The 19,817-nt window shown below is 45.9% G+C and overlaps 1 protein-coding gene across 1 annotated transcript in view; it reads left to right on the top strand.

The window, feature by feature from the left end:
• Positions 1 to 19,158, top strand: part of fkbp6 (FKBP prolyl isomerase 6) — a 138,158-nt gene extending 119,000 nt beyond the window's left edge. The window contains exon 10 of the mRNA XM_087977061.1: positions 18,315 to 19,158. The gene's annotated coding sequence lies outside the window, so the exon portion shown is untranslated. The remainder of the gene's footprint in view (positions 1 to 18,314) is intronic.
• Positions 19,159 to 19,817: the final 659 nt, after the last annotated feature.

Genomic DNA, 19,817 nt, shown 5'->3' with positions numbered 1-19,817 from the left:
GGTACACTACCGGTGGGTACAGGACTATCCCTGTGTTACTGAGGTACGATACCGGTTGGTACACGGCTGTCCCTGTGTTACTGAGGTACAGTACCGGTTGGTACACGGCTGTCTCTGTGTTACGCAGGTACCGTACCGGTGGGTACAGGGCTGCCTCTCTGTTACTGAGGTACACTAACGGTGGGTACAGGACTGTCTATCTGTTATTGAGGTACAGTACCGGTGGCCGCGGGACGATCCCTGTGTTACTGAGGTACAGTACCAGTGGCTACAGTACTGTCTCTCTGTTAGTGAGGTACAGTGCCGGTTGGTACAAGACTGTCTCTGTGTTGCTGAGGCAAAGTACCGGTGGGTACAGGGCAGTCTCTGTGTTACTAAGGTACAGCACCGGTCTGTACGGTGCTGTCTCTGTGTTACTGAGGCACAGTACCGGTGAGTACAGGGCTGTCTCTGTGTTACTCAGGTACAGTACCAGTGGGTACAGGGCTGTCTCTGTGTTACTGAGGTACAGTACTGGTGGGTACGGGAATGTCTCTGTGTTACTGAGGTACAGTACTGGTGGGCACAGGGCTGTCTCTGTGTGAATCTGGTACAGTAGCGGTGGCTACAGGACTGTCTCTCTGTTACTGAGGTACATTGCCAGTTGGTACAGGACTGTCTCTGTGTTACTGAGGTACAATACTGGTGGGTAAGGTGCTGTCTCTGTGTTACTGAGGTACAGTACTAGTGGGTACAGGACTGTCCCTGTGTTACTGAGGTACAGTACTGGTGCGTACAGGGCTGTCTCTGTGTTACTGAGGTACAGTAGCGGTGGTTACAGGACTGTCTCTGTGTTACTGAGGTACAGTACTAGTGGGTACAGGACTGTCTCTGTGTTACTGAGGTACAGTACTGGTGCGTACAGGGCTGTCTCTGTGTTACTGAGGTACAGTACTGGTGCGTACAGGGCTGTCTCTGTGTTAATCTGGTACAGTAGCGGTGGCTACAGGACTGTCTCTGTGTTACTGAGGCAAAGTACCGGTGGGTACAGGGCTGTCTCTCTGTTACTGAGGTACATTACCGGTGGGTCCGGGGCAGTCTTTGTGTTACACAGGTACAATACTGGTGGGTACAGGACTGTTTCTGTGTTACTCGGGTACAGGACTCTGTCTGTGTTACTGGGGGACAATGCCTGTGGGTACAGGGCTTTCTCTGTGTTACTGAAGTACAGTACCGTTGGGTCCGGGGCAGTCTTTGTGTTACACAGGTACAATACTGGTGGGCACAGGACTGTCTCTGTGTTACTGAGGCAAAGTACCGGTGGGTACAGGGCTGTCTCTCTGTTACTGAGGTACATTACCGGTGGGTCCGGGGCAGTCTTTGTGTTACACAGGTACAATACTGGTGGGTACAGGACTGTTTCTGTGTTACTCGGGTACAGGACTCTGTCTGTGTTACTGGGGGACAATGCCTGTGGGTACAGGGCTTTCTCTGTGTTACTGAAGTACAGTACCGTTGGGTCCGGGGCAGTCTTTGTGTTACACAGGTACAATACTGGTGGGTACAGGACTGTCTCTGTGTTACTGAGGTACAGTACCGGTGGGCACAGGACTGTCTCTGTGTTACTGAGGTACAGTACCGGTGGGCACAGGACTGTCTCTGTGTTACTGAGGTACAGTACCGGTGGGTACAGGGCTGTCTGTGTTACTGAGGTACAGTACCGATTGGTACACAGCTGTCTCTGTGTTACGCAGGTACAGTACTGGTGGGCACAGGACTGTCTCTGTATTACTGAGTTACAGTACCGGTTGGTACAGGTTTGTCTCTGTGTTACTGACGTACAGTACCGGTGGCTACAGAGCTGTCCCTGTGTTACTGAGGTACAGTACTGGTGGGTTCTGAACTGTCCCTGTGTTTCTGACGTACAATAACGGTGGGTTATTGGGCTGTCTCTGTGTCACTGAGGTACAGTACCGGTGGCTACAGGACTGTCTCTGTGTTACTGAGGTACAGTACTGGTGCGTACAGGGCAGTCTCTGTGTTACTGAGGTACAGTACTAGTGGGTACAGGACTGTCTCTGTGTTACTGAGGTACAGTACCGGTGCGTACAGGGCTGTCTCTGTGTTATTGAGGTACAGTACCTGTGGGTACAGGACTGTTTCTGTGTTACTGAGGTACATTACCGGTGGGTACAGGACTCTGTCTGTGTTATTGGGGGACAATACCTGTGGGTACAGGGCTGTCTCTGTGTCACTGAGGTACAGTACCGTTGGTACGGGACTATCCTTGTGTTATTGAGGTACAGTACCGGTGGGTACAGGGCTTTCTCTGTGTTACTGAGGTACAGTACCAGTGAGTACAGGGCTTTCTCTGTGTTACTCAGGTACAGTACCGGTGGGTACAGGGCTGTCCCTGTGTTACTGAGGTACAGTACCGGTGGGTGCAGGGCTGTCTCTGTGTTACTGAGGTACAGTACCAGTGGGTGCAGGGCTGTCTCTGTGTTACTGAGGTACAGTACTAGTGGGTACGGGAATGTCTCTGTGTTACTGAGGTACAGTACCAGTGGGTACGGTGATGTCTCTGTATTACTGAGGTACAGTACCAGTAGGTGCAGGGCTGTCTCTGTGTTACTGAGGTACAGTACCAGTGGGTGCAGGGCTGTCTCTGTGTTACTGACGTACAGTACTAGTGGGTATGGGAATGTCTGTGTTACTGAGGTACAGTACTGGTGCGTACAGGGCTGTCTGTGTTAATCTGGTACAGTAGCGGTGGCTACAGGACTGTCTCTGTGTTACTGAGGTACAGTACTGGTGCGTACAGGGCTGTCTCTGTGTTAATCTGGTACAGTAGCGGTGGCTACAGGACTGTCTCTGTGTTACTGAGGCAAAGTACCGGTGGGTACAGAACTCTGTCTGTGTTACTGGGGGACAATACCTGTGGGTACAGGGCTGTCTCTGTGTTACTGAGGTACAGTACCAGTGGGTGCAGGGCTGTCTCTGTGTTACTGAGGTACAGTACCAGTGGGTGCAGGGCTGTCTCTGTGTTACTGAGGTACAGTACCGGTGGGTACAGGGCTGTCTGTGTTACTGAGGTACAGTACTGGTGGGCACAGGGCTGTCTGTGTTACTGAGGTACAGTACTGGTGGGCACAGGACTGTCTCTGTGTTACTGAGGTACAGTACCGGTGGGTACAGGGCTGTCTGTGTTACTGAGGTACAGTACCGGTGGGCACAGGACTGTCTCTGTGTTACTGAGGTACAGTACCGGTGGGTACAGGGCTGTCTGTGTTACTGAGGTACAGTACCGATTGGTACACAGCTGTCTCTGTGTTACGCAGGTACAGTACTGGTGTGCACAGGACTGTCTCTGTGTTACTGAGTTACAGTACCGGTTGGTACAGGTTTGTCTCTGTGTTACTGACATACTGTACCGGTGGCTACAGAGCTGTCCCTGTGTTACTGAGGTACAGTACTGGTGGGTTCTGAACTGTCCCTGTGTTTCTGACGTACAATAACGGTGGGTTATTGGGCTGTCTCTGTGTCACTGAGGTACAGTACCGGTGGGTACAGGTTTGTTTCTGTGTTACTGACGTACAGTACCGGTGGCTACAGAGCTGTCCCTGTGTTACTGAGGTACAGTACTGGTGGGTTCTGAACTGTCCCTGTGTTTCTGACGTACAATAACGGTGGGTTATTGGGCTGTCTCTGTGTCACTGAGGTACAGTACCGGTGGGTACGGGACTATCCTTGTGTTATTGAGGTACAGTACCAGTGCATACAGGGCTGTCTCTTTGTTACTGAGGTACATTTCCGGTGGGTACAGGGCTGTCTCTGTGTCACTGAGTTACAGTACCAGTGGGTATGGGACTATCCCTGTGTTATTGAGGTTCAGTACTGGTGGGTACAAGGCTTTCTGTGTTATGGAGGTACAGTACGGTGGGTACTGGACTATCTCTCTGTTACTAAGCTACAGTACAGGTGTGTACAGGACTGTCTCTGTGTTACTCTGGTACAGTACCAGTGGTTACAGGACTGTCCCTGTGTTACTGAGGTACAATACCGGTGGGTACAGGGCTGTCTGTGTTTCTGAGGTACAGTACCAGTGGGTACGTAGCTGTTGCTATGTTGTGAAGGTCTAGTTCTATGGGAATGACACTATGTGAAAGTTTTGGTTCATACCTATGTAGAGATTCTTTTAGAAATCTTTAAATGTGCTTTTTTTACCTTGCACAAATGCTTCACCTGAATATAAAACTGAAAAAGTAGTCACTGAGGAATTTCTTCACTGACAAGTTTGAAGGTTTCTCCCCCTGGATTTGGTTATTTATCTATCACCTGGACCATGCAAATATTTGCAAGATCAGTACTTTAGTTTCAAAACTGACACCAAATCACAAGACCCACTGTCTCAATAGAATAATCCCCCAGCAGGCTTTAAATGTGTTCCTGCGTGACCTTTGTACATGTCACTATGACCTGATTGGACCCTGTCTGTTGGTACTGCCTGTTGTCAGTGTGACCTGATGGACCCTGTCTGTTGGTACTGCCTGTTGTCAATGTGACCTGATTGGACCCTGTCTGTTGGTACTGCCTATTGTCAATGTGACCTGATGGACCCTGTCTGTTGGTACTGCCTGTTGTCAATGTGACCTGATTGGACCCTGTCTGTTGGTACTGCCTATTGTCAATGTGACCTGATGGACCCTGTCTGTTGGTACTGCCTGTTGTCAATGTGACCTGATTGGACCCTGTCTGTTGGTACTGCCTATTGTCAATGTGACCTGATGGACCCTGTCTGTTGGTATTGCCTGTTGTCAATGTGACCTGATTGGACCCTGTCTGTTGGTACTGCCTATTGTCAATGTGACCTGATTGGACCCTGTCTGTTGGTACTGCCTATTGTCAATGTGACCTGATGGACCCTGTCTGTTGGTACTGCCTATTGTCAATGTGACCTGATTGGACCCTGTCTGTTGGTACTGCCTGCTGTCAATGTGACCTGATGGACCCTGTCTGTTGGTACTGCCTGTTGTCAATGTGACCTGATGGACCCTGTCTGTTGGTACTGCCTATTGTCAATGTGACCTGATGGACCCTGTCTGTTGGTACTGCCTATTGTCAATGTGACCTGATGGACCCTGTCTGTTGGTACTGCCTGTTGTCAATGTGACCTGATGGACCCTGTCTGTTGGTACTGCCTATTGTCAATGTGACCTGATTGGACCCTGTCTGTTGGTACTGCCTATTGTCAATGTGACCTGATGGACCCTGTCTGTTGGTACTGCCTATTGTCAATGTGACCTGATGGACCCTGTCTGTTGGTACTGCCTGTTGTCAATGTGACCTGATTGGACCCTGTCTGTTGGTACTGCCTATTGTCAATGTGACCTGATGGACCCTGTCTGTTGGTACTGCCTATTGTCAATGTGACCTGATGGACCCTGTCTGTTGGTACTGCCTGTTGTCAATGTGACCTGATTGGACCCTGTCTGTTGGTACTGCCTATTGTCAATGTGACCTGATGGACCCTGTCTGTTGGTACTGCCTGTTGTCAATGTGACCTGATGGACCCTGTCTGTTGGTACTGCCTATTGTCAATGTGACCTGATGGACCCTGTCTGTTGGTACTGCCTGTTGTCAATGTGACCTGATTGGACCCTGTCTGTTGGTACTGCCTATTGTCAATGTGACCTGATGGACCCTGTCTGTTGGTACTGCCTATTGTCAATGTGACCTGATGGACCCTGTCTGTTGGTACTGCCTATTGTCAATGTGACCTGATTGGACCCTGTCTGTTGGTACTGCCTGTTGTCAATGTGACCTGATGGACCCTGTCTGTTGGTACTGCCTATTGTCAATGTGACCTGATGGACCCTGTCTGTTGGTACTGCCTATTGTCAATGTGACCTGATGGACCCTGTCTGTTGGTACTGCCTGTTGTCAATGTGACCTGATTGGACCCTGTCTGTTGGTACTGCCTATTGTCAATGTGACCTGATGGACCCTGTCTGTTGGTACTGCCTATTGTCAATGTGACCTGATGGACCCTGTCTGTTGGTACTGCCTGTTGTCAATGTGACCTGATTGGACCCTGTCTGTTGGTACTGCCTATTGTCAATGTGACCTGATGGACCCTGTCTGTTGGTACTGCCTGTTGTCAATGTGACCTGATGGACCCTGTCTGTTGGTACTGCCTATTGTCAATGTGACCTGATGGACCCTGTCTGTTGGTACTGCCTGTTGTCAGTGTGACCTGATTGGACCCTGTCTGTTGGTACTGCCTGTTGTCAGTGTGACCTGATGGACCCTGGTCTGTTGGTACTGCCTGTTGTCAGTGTGACCTGATTGGACCCTGTCTGTTGGTACTGCCTGTTGTCAGTGTGACCTGATGGACCCTGGTCTGTTGGTACTGCCTGTTGTCAATGTGACCTGATTGGACCCTGTCTGTTGGTACTGCCTGTTGTCAATGTGACCTGATGGACCCTGTCTGTTGGTACTGCCTGTTGTCAGTGTGACCTAATGGACCCTGTCTGTTGGTACTGTCTATTGTCAATGTGACCTGATAGACCCTGTCTGTTGGTACTGCCTGTTGTCAATATGACCTGATTGGACCCTGTCTGTTGGTACTGCCTGTTGTCAATATGACCTGATTGGACCCTGTCTGATGGTACTGTACTTGTGAAGGTGAGCTGTCCAGCTATAACATTATAGACTGAGTGATTTCCATTTCTGTCCCATTCCCAGTGGGCATTGAACACAGCCTTAGGGAAGGGCCAAGTAAACGGCACATTGACTACTCTGTTTTCCATCATAGACTTTACCCCATTCTTTGTAATCTGTCAAACCCTGAACCTGCTTCAATGCCCTGTAAAGACTATGTGTAGTCAGGCACAGCTTCTACTGCCTATGGCTTATCGCGTTTTCCTTGCCTCTCTGCCATAATACTGAGCTGGAGGGGCTGTGTTACCTACTCCTGCCCTTATCCGTAGATACATCTAGCTAAGGCTGCCTTGTCGTGTGGGTGTATTTGTTTCTGTCTGGTTCAGCTGCAATGATATGGATCTTATTTTGAATTCAAACTTTACCTGTTTGAGGTCTTTGACTGATTTGTTTACAGTTCCACACATTCGCAGCTCAGTTTGAGGTGGGGATAGTGGTATTATTCCACAATTCATCTGGGTTGAAGTTTTTTTTTCAACTTTAATCAATCCTTGAGCTCCACACGCAAGGCAGGTGGCCCCAGACTGTTTGCATGGCTTGTAGGAGTCACTGTTCTGTCTGTGTCCTCCACCACTACCACAGACAGACCTATGTTCCATTTGTCACCACGTTTGCGTCCCTGTTCCCGATCATTATCAATCCAGCAGTCTAATTTGCCGATAATTCTAACTTCTCTAAACCCGACATGTGCCAGGTCTCTCTGGCTGAGCCTATGATTGATGATCTTGATGTTATGATTTGGAGATGCCGATGTTGGACTGCAGTGTAGACAAGGTTAAAAATCACACAACACCAGGTTATAGTCCAGCAGGTTTATTTGGAAGCACACTCGCTTTCGGAGCGCTGCTCCTTCATCAGGTGGTTGATGGTAGCCTTTGTCTGATTCCCCTGCCTCAGTCGCATGGTACTCTGACCTGGCATCACCGCCAGCACTGTACCCCACACAGTACTCCATTCTTCAGTGCTGGTTGCCACCAGTGGATTGAACAGATCCTTTTTTTTAATGGAAGCTGGTAGTTTCTGGATAAAGTGCAGGGTGTATTTCTGCCACTGCCTGCTGCCTCCAGGCCCCTGATCACCAATCATCATCTCAGCTTTTTTTGTGAATTTTCTAATCGCTTACAGGAGAGGTTCAGTTCGATAGCTGCACTGTGTAGCCTTCATTCACCCTGAAGATGGTGACTAACAACCAAGATAGCTGTTGAGGTCATTCTGGGAAAGTAGAAGGATTAGGTCAGCCATGGGTCTCTATCGTTTAAATCTTTCCAAAAGCTTTCTTAAGTTGCCGTTCTGTGCTCAGTGGTAACACACTCACCCCTGAGTCAGGAGGCCGTGGGTGAAAGCCATGCTTCGGATTCTTGAGAGCAGTACATTACTGTTTGGAATGCCATAAGGTGAAATATTAAACCGGAAATGGAAAAGATACCATGGCACTATTTGAGAAAGGGTAGTGAATCTTCCCCTGACTTCAGTTCACAAGTGCCTCACTGGCTATAATGTCCTTTACATTATACTCCTGCAACGATCAAGTTAATTTATTAACCCGAAAAGTAACAGATCAGGTGATACATGAATATAAATGTAACTCTAATGCCTCTCATTGTCTGATTACCTGTTAATGATGTTTCTAGGAGCAGGCAGGTAGTGTCAGATGGTTCAGGATGTTGTCTACTTAGTGTGAAAGTTAACAGCTCCTGCTGCACCTCCTATCAATGACACCTAACCCAGTCAGCACCATCGTCTCGTGCTGGATAAATGGGTTTCTTTCTTTCCAACTCCTATTCTTCTGTCCGAAACCTGACGTGCACAAAATGAAAAGTGTGAGCTTTTTGCTTCCTTTCAGCAGTGGTTAAATTCCTCACTGCCAAAGCAATTATTTCAAACTGTTGACAGTGGTATATTAATTGGTCACAGACTTGCCAGTCAGATACCGTTCCTGCCAATCTAGCCCCGGAATTCCTGCAAAAGGCAACAAACTGTTTTTGTTATCCTGCACACAGACGCGAGCTGAATAGCCACCTTCGAAGGAGTGGGTGAGAACTTCACTTCACATGCAAGTGGGTGGCAAGACTTTTAAACTTAATATCAAATATTACTCGAGGATATATAGTTAAATGCATGGTCTCTTCCTGTGTTACTTTTTGGTGTAGATGACTTTGGCAACATTGCATTCATTGTCCATCCCTAGTTACCCTTGACAAAGTGGTGGTGAGTTACTGTACAATCCATCTGGTGTAGGAGCATCTACAGTGATGTTAGAAACTGAGTTCCAGGATTCTGATCTGTTAACAGTGAGCGGTGGGGATATAGTTCCAAGTCAGGATGATGTGAGGCTTGGAGGGGAGCTTGTCAGTGAAGATGCTCTCGGGTATCTGCTCAACCTGTCGTTCTAGGTGGTAGAGGTCATGAGGAGAGGAACTTTGAGTTACTGCACTGCATCTTGTAGATAATACTCACTGCGGGCAGTGTGTGTGGATGGGGCACCAGTCAGGCGGGCTGCTTTTTGTCCTGGATGGTGTTGGGTTTCTTGAACAGTGTTGGAGCTGCACTCAACCAGGCAACTGAAGAGTATTCCATCACACTCCTAACTTGCAAGCCTGGGTCATTTCAGTCCATGTTACCTGCCTCCCACCAGTCCTGTGGTAAGGCTTGCTTCTCTGTAGGAGGAGTTGTGAATGGATCTGAGAACTGAGTCAGACTCTGAGAAAGCCCCACTCCTCACTATAACAGTTGGCAGGATCATTAATGAAAGGGATGAAGGCGTTTCCTTCATATTCTCTCGCCATAAATCCAATTCACCTTTTCCTCATGGTCTGGTAACTGGCCTTGGTTTCTTCTTGAGGATTGTCAAGACATGTGGGTATTTGAATCATTTATTTATTATCACATCTATCTTGGAAGATACATTGAAAAGTGTTTTCTCGCCACAATCAGGCACCCTTTTCAGTTCCAAAAAGGATTTTTTTTAAAATTACTGATATAAGAGTTCACTTCTTGTTCAAACTGAAGTTTCAAGCAAGGCTGCAGAGCTCTGCAAAGTGCTCCGGGTTTCCAGAACTCCCCAATGATGCCACTGCCCCAGGAAATGCCAGCTCCGATGTCACCGCCACCTTGCCACCACTGCCAAGTGTCCGGGTTCTGGGCACCGTCACAGCCAGGAGTTCCCCCTCTCGGCTGCGCTGCCACCAAGAGTCGGGGCCCCTCTCCCTGGGCGACCAGGCTCCAGGCCTACTGCTGCTGTTGCCAAGAATCTTGGTCCTGCTCCTCGGATGCTGCCTGACCTGTTATGCTCTTCCAGCACCACACACTCTCAACCGTTACAATACAGCATCTTCAGTGCTCACTGTCTCCACGTCACCGATGCTGTAGCCACCGCCCCGTTAACACTGCTCCAATCTCAAAGATGAAGAAGAAAGGAGGAAGAGGAGGAAAAAAGGAAAAGTACATTGAGAAAACGATGCCACCGGCCTGGAGTGCACAGGCTCCAGTGAGCGCGGACACCACCTACCACCAACACCTTGGGAAAGGATCCAGCGTCTGATATATTGTTGAGTAAACTGCCTTCAATTATAGCTGGCTGTTAAACTGACCTCCTGTACCTGGTCATCAATGATGGGGCACTCATCCATGGAGCATAAATATGAAGCACGTTAGAACAAAGTGCTGACCAGTTGGGGATCGAGTGGAGGTATGAGAACTTGTACTTTATCTGGAAAGTTACTTTTTAAAGACAATGTCATTTTCTTATTTTAAACTTTCCAGCTCCATCACTGTTCGACTAATTGGCTTTCATCTCCGAATGATTGTGAGATCCTTCATTAGTCTTTATGTGGGTTTGAGAATGAGCCTGTAATAATAAAACAAAATACTTCTAAAAATTATTGTAACCACAGTGATTGAAGTGTGCCTCTCAGGCCCACTGTACCGTAGCTGGGCAGCAGACTGCAACATCAGGTCTCATTCCTGGATTAAACACCACACAATGTGTAATTAAACAGGAGTGAGTGAATAGATAAGAACAATCCAATATCTATAAAGTTACACCATTCCCTTTAAAAGGCTCAAAGGCAATATTAATTTGGTATGCATTTAAAACTCTTTATGCACTGAATATTTTTCTCTGATAAGTACTCTTTGCCTTGGAGTCTGAGGTTGTGGGTTCGACTCCCAGCCCAGGACCTGAGCACAGGTGTAGGACGAATGATGCTCCACTGATCATTGATTCAGATGAGAAGTTCAACTGAGGCCTCAACCAACTTTAAAAGTGAATGTAAAACATTCTGCTGTGCTATTTTAAACAAAATCAGAAAAATCAATTATGGTCTGTTTGGTCTTTGTCTCATTGCTGTTAGTGGGAGCTTGCTGTACATAACTTGGCTATACCATTTCCCATGTTGTGAGGGAGATAATGATGGCAGTGTCACTGAGCTAACAATCCAGTCTATTCCTCTGGGGGCTACATGTCCAAATCCTACCCACTGTGAATGGTGGGATTTAAACTCCATTGACAAATCTGGAATTTCCATAACTGAACATGAATCTATCAATTGTTGCAAAAACCGATCTGATTCACTGATGTTCTTTATGGAAAAGGAAATCTGTCATACCTGGTCTGATGGACATGTGGTTCCAGAGCCCCAGCGAGCTGGTTGACTTTAAAGTGCCTTGCCAGTGATATTCGCATCTTATGGAAACATCAGTGACTGCATTTTGAAATGGCTTCTTGGGCTGTATAGCACTTTGGGGGATCCTGCATTCATCAAAGGTGCAAGTCTTTTTTTTTTTTGCTGCACTTCAGAGACAGCACTAACCTGACTGAACTCTCTCAAGTTTCAAGTGGTTCTCTCAACCCCGTCCTGTCCATTTTCCCACAACAGTTGTGAAGCCGAATAACCTGTAGCTGGCTGTCATACACTTGATCGATTCAGACAATGTATTCAGTTGAGTTAAAAATCACACAACACTAGGTTATAGTCCAACGGGTTTAATTGGAAGCACACCAGCTTTCGGAGCGACGCTCCTTCATCAGGTGATTGTGGAGGGTTCGATCGTAACACAGAATTTATAGCAAACATTTGCAGTCCGAATCATATTCAGTTGAAGACTGCCTTCAGGTCTATAGTTCAAAAAAACTGGTTTAAAGCATCCTTGTGACTTTAATGAGAGTTTAGGCCAAGACATGGAAGTTACTTGTAGCTGCCTTCTCTCCTAGTGTAGTGTGACTGAATTCAAAGGGTCAGCCGCCAAATGTAAACTTAATTCTTTGTTTCATTTGCCAACGATGAAATGACTCTGAGGTTGTCGACTGAGTGAATGACTGATCAAAGGGAGTTGGGCAAAAGGGGAGGCTCCCCTCAGGTCAGGGGCTGAAACAGATAACCTTGACTTGAATCCATTTCCAATCGAGCAACTATTAGCTTGCCAAGAAAACTATCTTCACATTACAGAGACGACTGTATCCTGGGTGCTGGTGGGACGAGCATTCATTTTGTCAGGGTGAACAGCACTGTCAATGATCAGAAACAGCCTTGTGCTGGCAGTGAGCTGAGCTTCGGGCTTTGGGTCAGCACTGTGGCTCAGTGGTTAGCACTGCAGCCTCACAGCACCAGGGTCCCAGGTTCGATTCCAGCCTCGGGCAACTGTCTGTGTGGAGTTTGCACATTCTCCCCGTGTCTGCGTGGGTTTCCTCCGAGTACTCCGCTTTCCTCCCACAGTCCAAAGATGTGCAGGTCAGGTGAATTGGCCATGCTAAATTGCCTGTAGTGTTAGATGCATTAGTCAGAGGGAAATGTGTCTGCGTGGGTTACTCTTCAGAGGGTCAGTGTGGACTGGTTGGGCCAAAGGGCCTGTTTCTACACTGTAGGGAATCTAATCTAATCTAATCTCTGGTCAAATCAAACAGCACTGTAATGGGACACCAGCAAGGTCCAAATATGGGGCAACTTACCAATCAAACAATAGAGTGTCTGTAAAATACCTCCCACAAGTAATCCTAACTGTTAAAGCCTTAATATTGTTGCTCCTTATCTGCTAAAAAGAAAGTCCTTTGGCTGTAATCTGGGCCTCCCCAATTAATTTGCCAAGGGAGCTTTTAATTGAGGCTTGGTCGACTTGATGTCACCAACCGCCTCAAAACTCTCAGATGCCCAAATTGGGGAAAGACTTTGACTGAGCTTGATGCATCGAAGAGCTAGAAGAAAGGGTATGTCTAAGATTTAATCATTAGAAGCCAAATCAAAAGGAATGCTAAGATAGGAGCATAAGTAGTGAATGAGAAGAAACAAATGAAAATGGTGCCCAGTTAGTTTTGCAGTAATAAAGCTCCTGCTGATACTTGAGCAGTTTTGAAATGTAGCAGGAGTTATACAGGCGTCAGTGTGAGCTTGATTCCCTCGATCTGTCAGCATGCTGTAGTTGGCATGTCTGTAATAACTTAGCATGTGTGAACGTTGGGATTTGTTGATTAGGATATCAGTTACAGACTGCAGTGGCGACTCGAGCGAGTGATTTCCACTGGGGGCGCTGTCCCTGAGTGCTGTCAGTACACACTGGAAACTGGAGAGCCTGTGATCTTCACACATCAGTGGAGAGAAAAACAGATCGCCCATAAATTCTGACCCTACTTGGTTTAAGCTGCAGTTTATCACTCCATCAAGTTGAATCCTGAAGCAGATTCTGTTCCATGGAGAAATATCTGAGGAATCTGTCTTATAGTTGACACGGTTTGAACATTTACAGCTGGAAGCTGGCGTGTAGGTCAATGCTGGCTAACTGGCAGATTATATAAGGCCCTTGTACGTGATAAATGACCAATTACATTTCCACACAAATGAGTAGACGTCTGCACTCCATCCACTGTGATTAGGCTTGGAGTATTTTCTCAGCCAAACTGCAAATTCTGCAACACTTGACAAGTATCAGAAAGCAAGTATTGAGTGGTGGGGTTAGTGCAGATCAGTCAGGGGTGGGAGTGTTTGAATAACGTGCTAAACATTATGGTGAGCTGCTGATCAAGATTGGGTGCTGGGATGACACATCTAGAATAAGTGAACCTACTTTGTTATGAATGTGATTTTATTTTCTGTGCAGCAATGCATGTTGTTGGGTGAGATTTGATTAAATGTAGATGCAGGTGCAGTGTAGCTGTCAGTGCCTGCTATGGATGCTCAGAGACCTGTTACTGCTGGTGTTGTAGATTAAACTGGCCTGGCCTGAGCACATCTTAGTCTTTGATTTTAGAAACAGCTACTTAAAGTTCAAGCTGATATGGCTGCAGATTTAAAGTTCTGACCATTTGGTTTAGCCAATGTACACAGTGTTTCTTCATTCTGTCTCCATGCTTGGAGGCACAAAAGCTGTCTTAAAGTTTGCTGTAAACTTGCTCGACATCCCTGAAGAGATGGGATCATCTGAAAGCCCTAAGTTGACTGTATCAGAAGGTAGCCCTCAGGCAAGATGGACATTAATATTTTAGAGGGCCAGGTGCTAAAGGTTGTCCACCCTCTGGGTCTAACCCAGAGGAAAGCCACCCAGTCCAGCTAGCTCCTCCATCCATTGTAACCTTCTCTCTGCCTGTCGCTGGACCATGGTTATGATCCCAAAGTGAAAACTGTCTTGATAGACCATAAGTTTTATTTTTCCAATTTGGTCAGTCACTGAACCTATTTGCTTTTAATAAAAGAACCTCAAAGTTTATATTGACAGGAATAGAATAAAATAATTGTAATACATAAAAGCACAATTTGGAAAGGTTCAATCCTTTTTCCGAACAACAATCTTTATGTTGATTTAACCCCCAAAAATTGTTACTTATATCTTCACTCTCAAATTCCTTACCCAACAAACAGGATTACAGATATAAAAATCACACAACACCAGGTTATAGTCTGACAGGTTTAATTGGAAGCACTAGCTTCTGGAGCATCAGGTGGTTGTCAAGATTACAGATGTTTCCTTTCAATTCACTAAACTTCTCAAACGTCCTCGATGTGATTCCCTTCAATACTGTCTGTCCTCGAGCCACATACATACTAGCTCGCGGAACTCCAAGGAAAGAAAAGGACAGGATATTTTTTCAGCCCTTCAGGCTGCTGAGACAGCTTCGACCCAACATTCCAGGCTGCCATGCAGTCGCTCAGAGTATCTGTACACAGCAAATGGTCTCTTACACTTTGCCATCTGGTTGTGTAAGTCACTGCTGTGCCCGGACCTCGCACTGAGGGGGAGAAAGATACTACGAGCTCTGTGGCTTAAACTACGTACCGACTCTGCTGGCCTGGACACTGCCAAAAAGAGCCTGTCCTTCTGGTATTGATAGTTTCCTACGACCATGCCCTGCTCTGCATCCATCTCTCTAACCTTAAAGTAGCTTCCTGCTTTGGAAAAAAAAAAGTTTGTGACCATTTTAAAACAAGCGTCACTTAAATGAAAACCAAATAGCTGTGTTTTTGAACATAAGTTTCCCCAATCATAAATTATGAACTTTCATTAAACGTTTGTGTTTTCACTTCCACTGAGAGGTTATTTCAGGTGTCGAACTCTGTTGTTTTTATTCCCCAGTTTCTACTTATTCAGTTTGAACTACAGACATGGTTTACCTTTAAACTGTTCTCAAGATTTCTCTCTTGTTTTTCCCTGTTTCACCTTCGATCTATACACCTCCTGGGGCCCCTCTTCATTCATCTGTGTTCAAAATTGGAGAATCCAATGTTCTCCTAACCTTTCTTTGTATCTCTGTTCTTCAAGTCAAGGACTCAGTCTTGTGGCTCTTCTGTTCTGGGAATTGGCGAAAGTGAATTCTCCCTCAGGGCTGATCACATTACTGGAGGTATTTCTGACCAGGTCAGTGTGCAGTATGAAGTTAAAAATCACACAACACCAGGTTATAGTCCAACAGGTTTAATTGGAAGCACACTAGCTTTCGGAGCGACGCTCCTTCATCAGGTGATTGTGATAACTATAACCTGGTGTTGTGTGATTTTTAACTTTGTACACCCCAGTCCAACACCGGGATCTCCGAAGTGTGCAGTATGACAGCCTCAAATTGCAACTACATTTTACAAAATAGGAAATCCTGCCAGGTGAGTGTTTGCAAAAATGCACTCCCGGAGCAGTTTGTTAGTAAAGTATTTATCTTGCACTCTATAACCTTTGCCTTCTAGTTCAACATTCAGTCTGTTTTCAGTACGGCACGTGGTGAATGCTGAGTCCATCATCGCTCCTTAAATTCTTTCACTTTCCTTTCGGCTGCTTTGATGCAATTTGCCGTATAAACCTCTCCTTCGTTTTTATTTCCAGTGAGCAACACAATGCATTTATCACAGTGTACAGCATTGATCATATTCAGTTGCAACTTATTTTCTCTCTCACTTCCTTGACTGCTTGGTTGTTTCCCATCCTCTGCTAATTGCAACTGATTTCAATGACCAAACCATGATAATTCCTGTACTCTCCCCATGCTTGCTCAAGCTCCCTGAGACCCATTTGCTTTCAAATCCATACATACCTTACCTTAGTGATCTTTACCTGTTCTGAATCCTCCCATGGGTCTCAGCCACTCTAACACCTGGCTTACTTTGTTGTAACATTGGCCACTTGTTTAGCTCCTGCCTTCAGGAACTGCCAATCCAGTTGCTTCCTGTTTTCAGCAACTTCCTTGAATTCTTTTGTTTGTGCTTTTCTTGACTGTATTTTTGCACATTCATTATTTATCAAGATAATGATCATGACCGAGAGGTCTAACATTGATCCCTGGGGCACTTCACTCTGTTTTGCTGGCCAGCTCACCATTTCCTGCCTGTCCTAATCCTCCTGGAGAAGATGCTGCTGTATTTCTTTCCTAACCTGCAGCTGTCCCTGGGGTGTAGAAATGCCCGCAGTGCTGTTACGAAGGGAGCTTCAAGGTTTTGGCCAAGCATCAGTGAAGGAGCAATGATATAATTCCAAGTCAGCATGATGAGTGGCTCAAAGAGGAACCTTGTAGCTGGTGGTGTTCCGAAATGTCTACCACCCTTGTCCTAGATGGAAGTGATCATGGGTTTGGAAGGTGCTGCCGGAGGAGTGTTGGTGAATGCAGTGCTTCTTGCAGATGGCACGCACTTTTGCACTGTGCTGTGTGAAGCAAGTGAATATTCAAGATGGTGGATGTGGTATCAGTCAAATGGACAGCTTTGGCCTAGATGGTAGCCAGCTTCTTAAGTTACGGAGTTACGTTCATCCTGGCGTGTAGGGAGTATTCTATCACACTTGTTCCTTGTAGATGGCGGACAGGCTTTCAGGAATCAGAAGGCGGGTTGCTTGCTCCAGAATTTCTTGCTTCTGGCCTACCCTCAAAGCTGCAGTATTTATGTGGCTGGTCTAGTTCAACCTCTGATCAATGGTAACCCCCAGGATGTTGTTAATGAAGGATTCAGTGAGGGTAATGCATTGAATGTCAGAGAAATGGTTAGATTTTGTCATTTAGAGAACTGGCAACCTGGATATAGTACTGAAGTGGTGTTGTAACAGTGTTCTGATTAGATTAGATTAGATTAGATTCCCTACAGTGTGGAAACAGGCCCTTTGGCCCAACAAGTCCACACCGACTCTCTGAAGAGTAACCCACCCATTCCCTCTGACTAATGCATATAACACTAAGAGACAATTTAGCTTGGCCAATTCACCTGGCCGGCTTTGGACTGTGGGAGGAAACCCACGCAGACACGGGGAGAGCGTGCAAACTCCACACAGACAGTCGCCCAAGGCTGGAATCGAACCTGTGTCCCTGGCGCTGTGAGACAGCAGTGCTAGCCATTGTGCCACCTTTGGTTTAACTTCTGATGAGAGTTAAACCAAGACTCCCGTAAAGACCCAATGATATTAGTCAAGCAGAATAGCATTTTAACAGAGTCTACTGTCATTCCTCACTTAGCACTGAATGAAATTAAACTATCCACTCATTTCTATATTTGGAGTCAGATCTAGCTGCAGGGATCACCTACATCACAACAGTAGATGCATTTCTGCATAATTGAGTGTAAAACACTTGGAGCCTTCTTAATGTGACATATCTCAGGAGGCTGGCCTAGTTCCAGCAAGGAGGGCAGAGATACACCTCATTTAAAGATAATGTACAATCAGTATGTTCAGAGATGCTGTGGAGCAAGTCGCACTGGAACAAGAGTCTCTTGGTTCCTCAGAGATATTACCTTAATTCTCAAGGTTGCTATTTTTAATCAGTGTGTTCAGACCCATTGTCTGGGACAAGCAGGACATGAACCTGGAGCCTCTAAGGGCAGAGACATTACCACCTTCACACATTGTTTAAGTAACTGTGAATGATCTTCATGTGAACAGGATCTTACGGGGGGGGGGGGGGGGCGCGGCATGGGGGTAAAGCCATGAGAGAGATTAATTGAGATTAAAGTGGATTAAATTGAAGCTAACCCACTTGGTAAATTGCTGACAGGATGGGGTTGCTCTCTGCTGCTGCCTGGCCAGTACATTCAATAGGAATTAACAGCCTGTCAGCTTCCTGAGGACTAGGTTGGATTAAAGTTATCCCAAGATGTATTCAGTTTTATGAGTGATTTTTCTTTCTCTGACAAAGTTACTAATAGTTTCCCTTTTCTTGGTAGGGCTCCTCCAACAATCCTGGACAGTCTAATCGAGGAGTGGGACCAGTTTACAAAGAGAAGACAGTAAATAGGAAACTTACACATGTTTAAACTGGAATACACATTTCAATATGTTAACACGATTCACAAGACTGCATTGTTTTCTGTAAATCTAGCACATTTAACACCTTACTTTGTGATCATTTATACTTCCTGGGGCCAGGTATGCAAGTCAGTGACAGCTGCTAACACCAGGGCCTTCACATAACACTCTTTCATATGTCTCCTTCAGAAACTCTTAAGATTAACGGTTTATTACCAATCAAAATTATTTGGAAACATTGATGCAGTGAGCGATATTAGCTCAGACCATGACTACTTTAATGGAATGAAAGCAGAAATTTATGGAGAACCTCAGCAGGTCTGGCAGCAACTGTGGAGTGAAAGCAGAACTGATGTCTTCAGCACACTAGACCTGCAACATTAATTCCTGCTTTATCTCCACAGCCCCTGCCAGACCTGCTGATGTTCTCCAGCAATTTCAGTTTTAGTTTGAGGTTTCCAGCATCCAGGGGTCTTTGCTGTTTTTTGTTTACCACTTTAATGGAATTTGATTTAAAAGTTCAACAATGGGTACACTTTTTCAATTTGAGAAGTGTTCACTGTGTAGTTGCTGAAGGTACAACAGACTTCATTTCCCACACTGTTTGAGAGGCGTTGGTCACATAGTGAAGGAATGAATCAGCCTGAACCAGCAGTCACTTCTCTGTGTATATTCCATTGTCGAGAGTTTTGTTTTAAATAAATGGTTTGGTTACTTGAAGTTGTCTAGCCTTTGCAAAGTTTCAATTAAATGGATAAAATATGCACAGCTTGGAGTCTGTATAATTGTCTGTCCATGTGAATTGGCTCATGTTATGAGAATGGAACTCATTGGGTTCGCTATTTGCCAGTAAGCCTTTTCACCTTGCCGACTTGATTCTGTTTTGTAATGACATACAAGCACAGTTCTTGCTCGACAGATTGTCCCTCATTTTTAAAAGGAATTGCCATATTTAAAGGGAAGAGTGGACCCAGTCCGAGGCTGTTTCTGCCTGCGACTGGCTCATGAACAGCTCTGTGGCATTTCAATGCTGTCTTTGCCTGACATTCACAATCCCACTGTGCTCTTGTCATCTGTCTTTTCTCAAGTCAGGTTGTCTGGTTTTATTCATGAAATTAAACACCTCTCTGTCTCGGTCAGCTTCGATTATTTTGTAGCAATGCTTTTAACTTCTGTTTTACTGAACTTCTGTTTTACTGAGAAGTATCTCAGTTCATACTTGGATCTTTCTAGAATCTCTTACTTGCACTCTCACTGATTCTCCAGTTCATAGCTTTGATCAAATTCCAAGTTTGAATGAAGCTGGGCAGGTAGCAAACCCAGTGACACATTAGATTAGATTCTCTGCAGAATGGAAACAGGCCTTTCAGCCCAACAAGTCCATATCGATCCTCCGAAGAGTATCCCACCCAGACCCATTC

This window comes from Chiloscyllium plagiosum, unplaced genomic scaffold (genome assembly GCF_037043375.1).
Source record: "Chiloscyllium plagiosum isolate Xiang-an unplaced genomic scaffold, Cpla_swu_hap1 HiC_scaffold_31, whole genome shotgun sequence".
Classification (NCBI taxonomy): Eukaryota; Metazoa; Chordata; class Chondrichthyes; order Orectolobiformes; family Hemiscylliidae; genus Chiloscyllium; species Chiloscyllium plagiosum.
The sequence above is the reverse complement of the archived record's forward strand: the minus strand, read 5'-3'. Positions and strand labels throughout refer to the sequence as shown.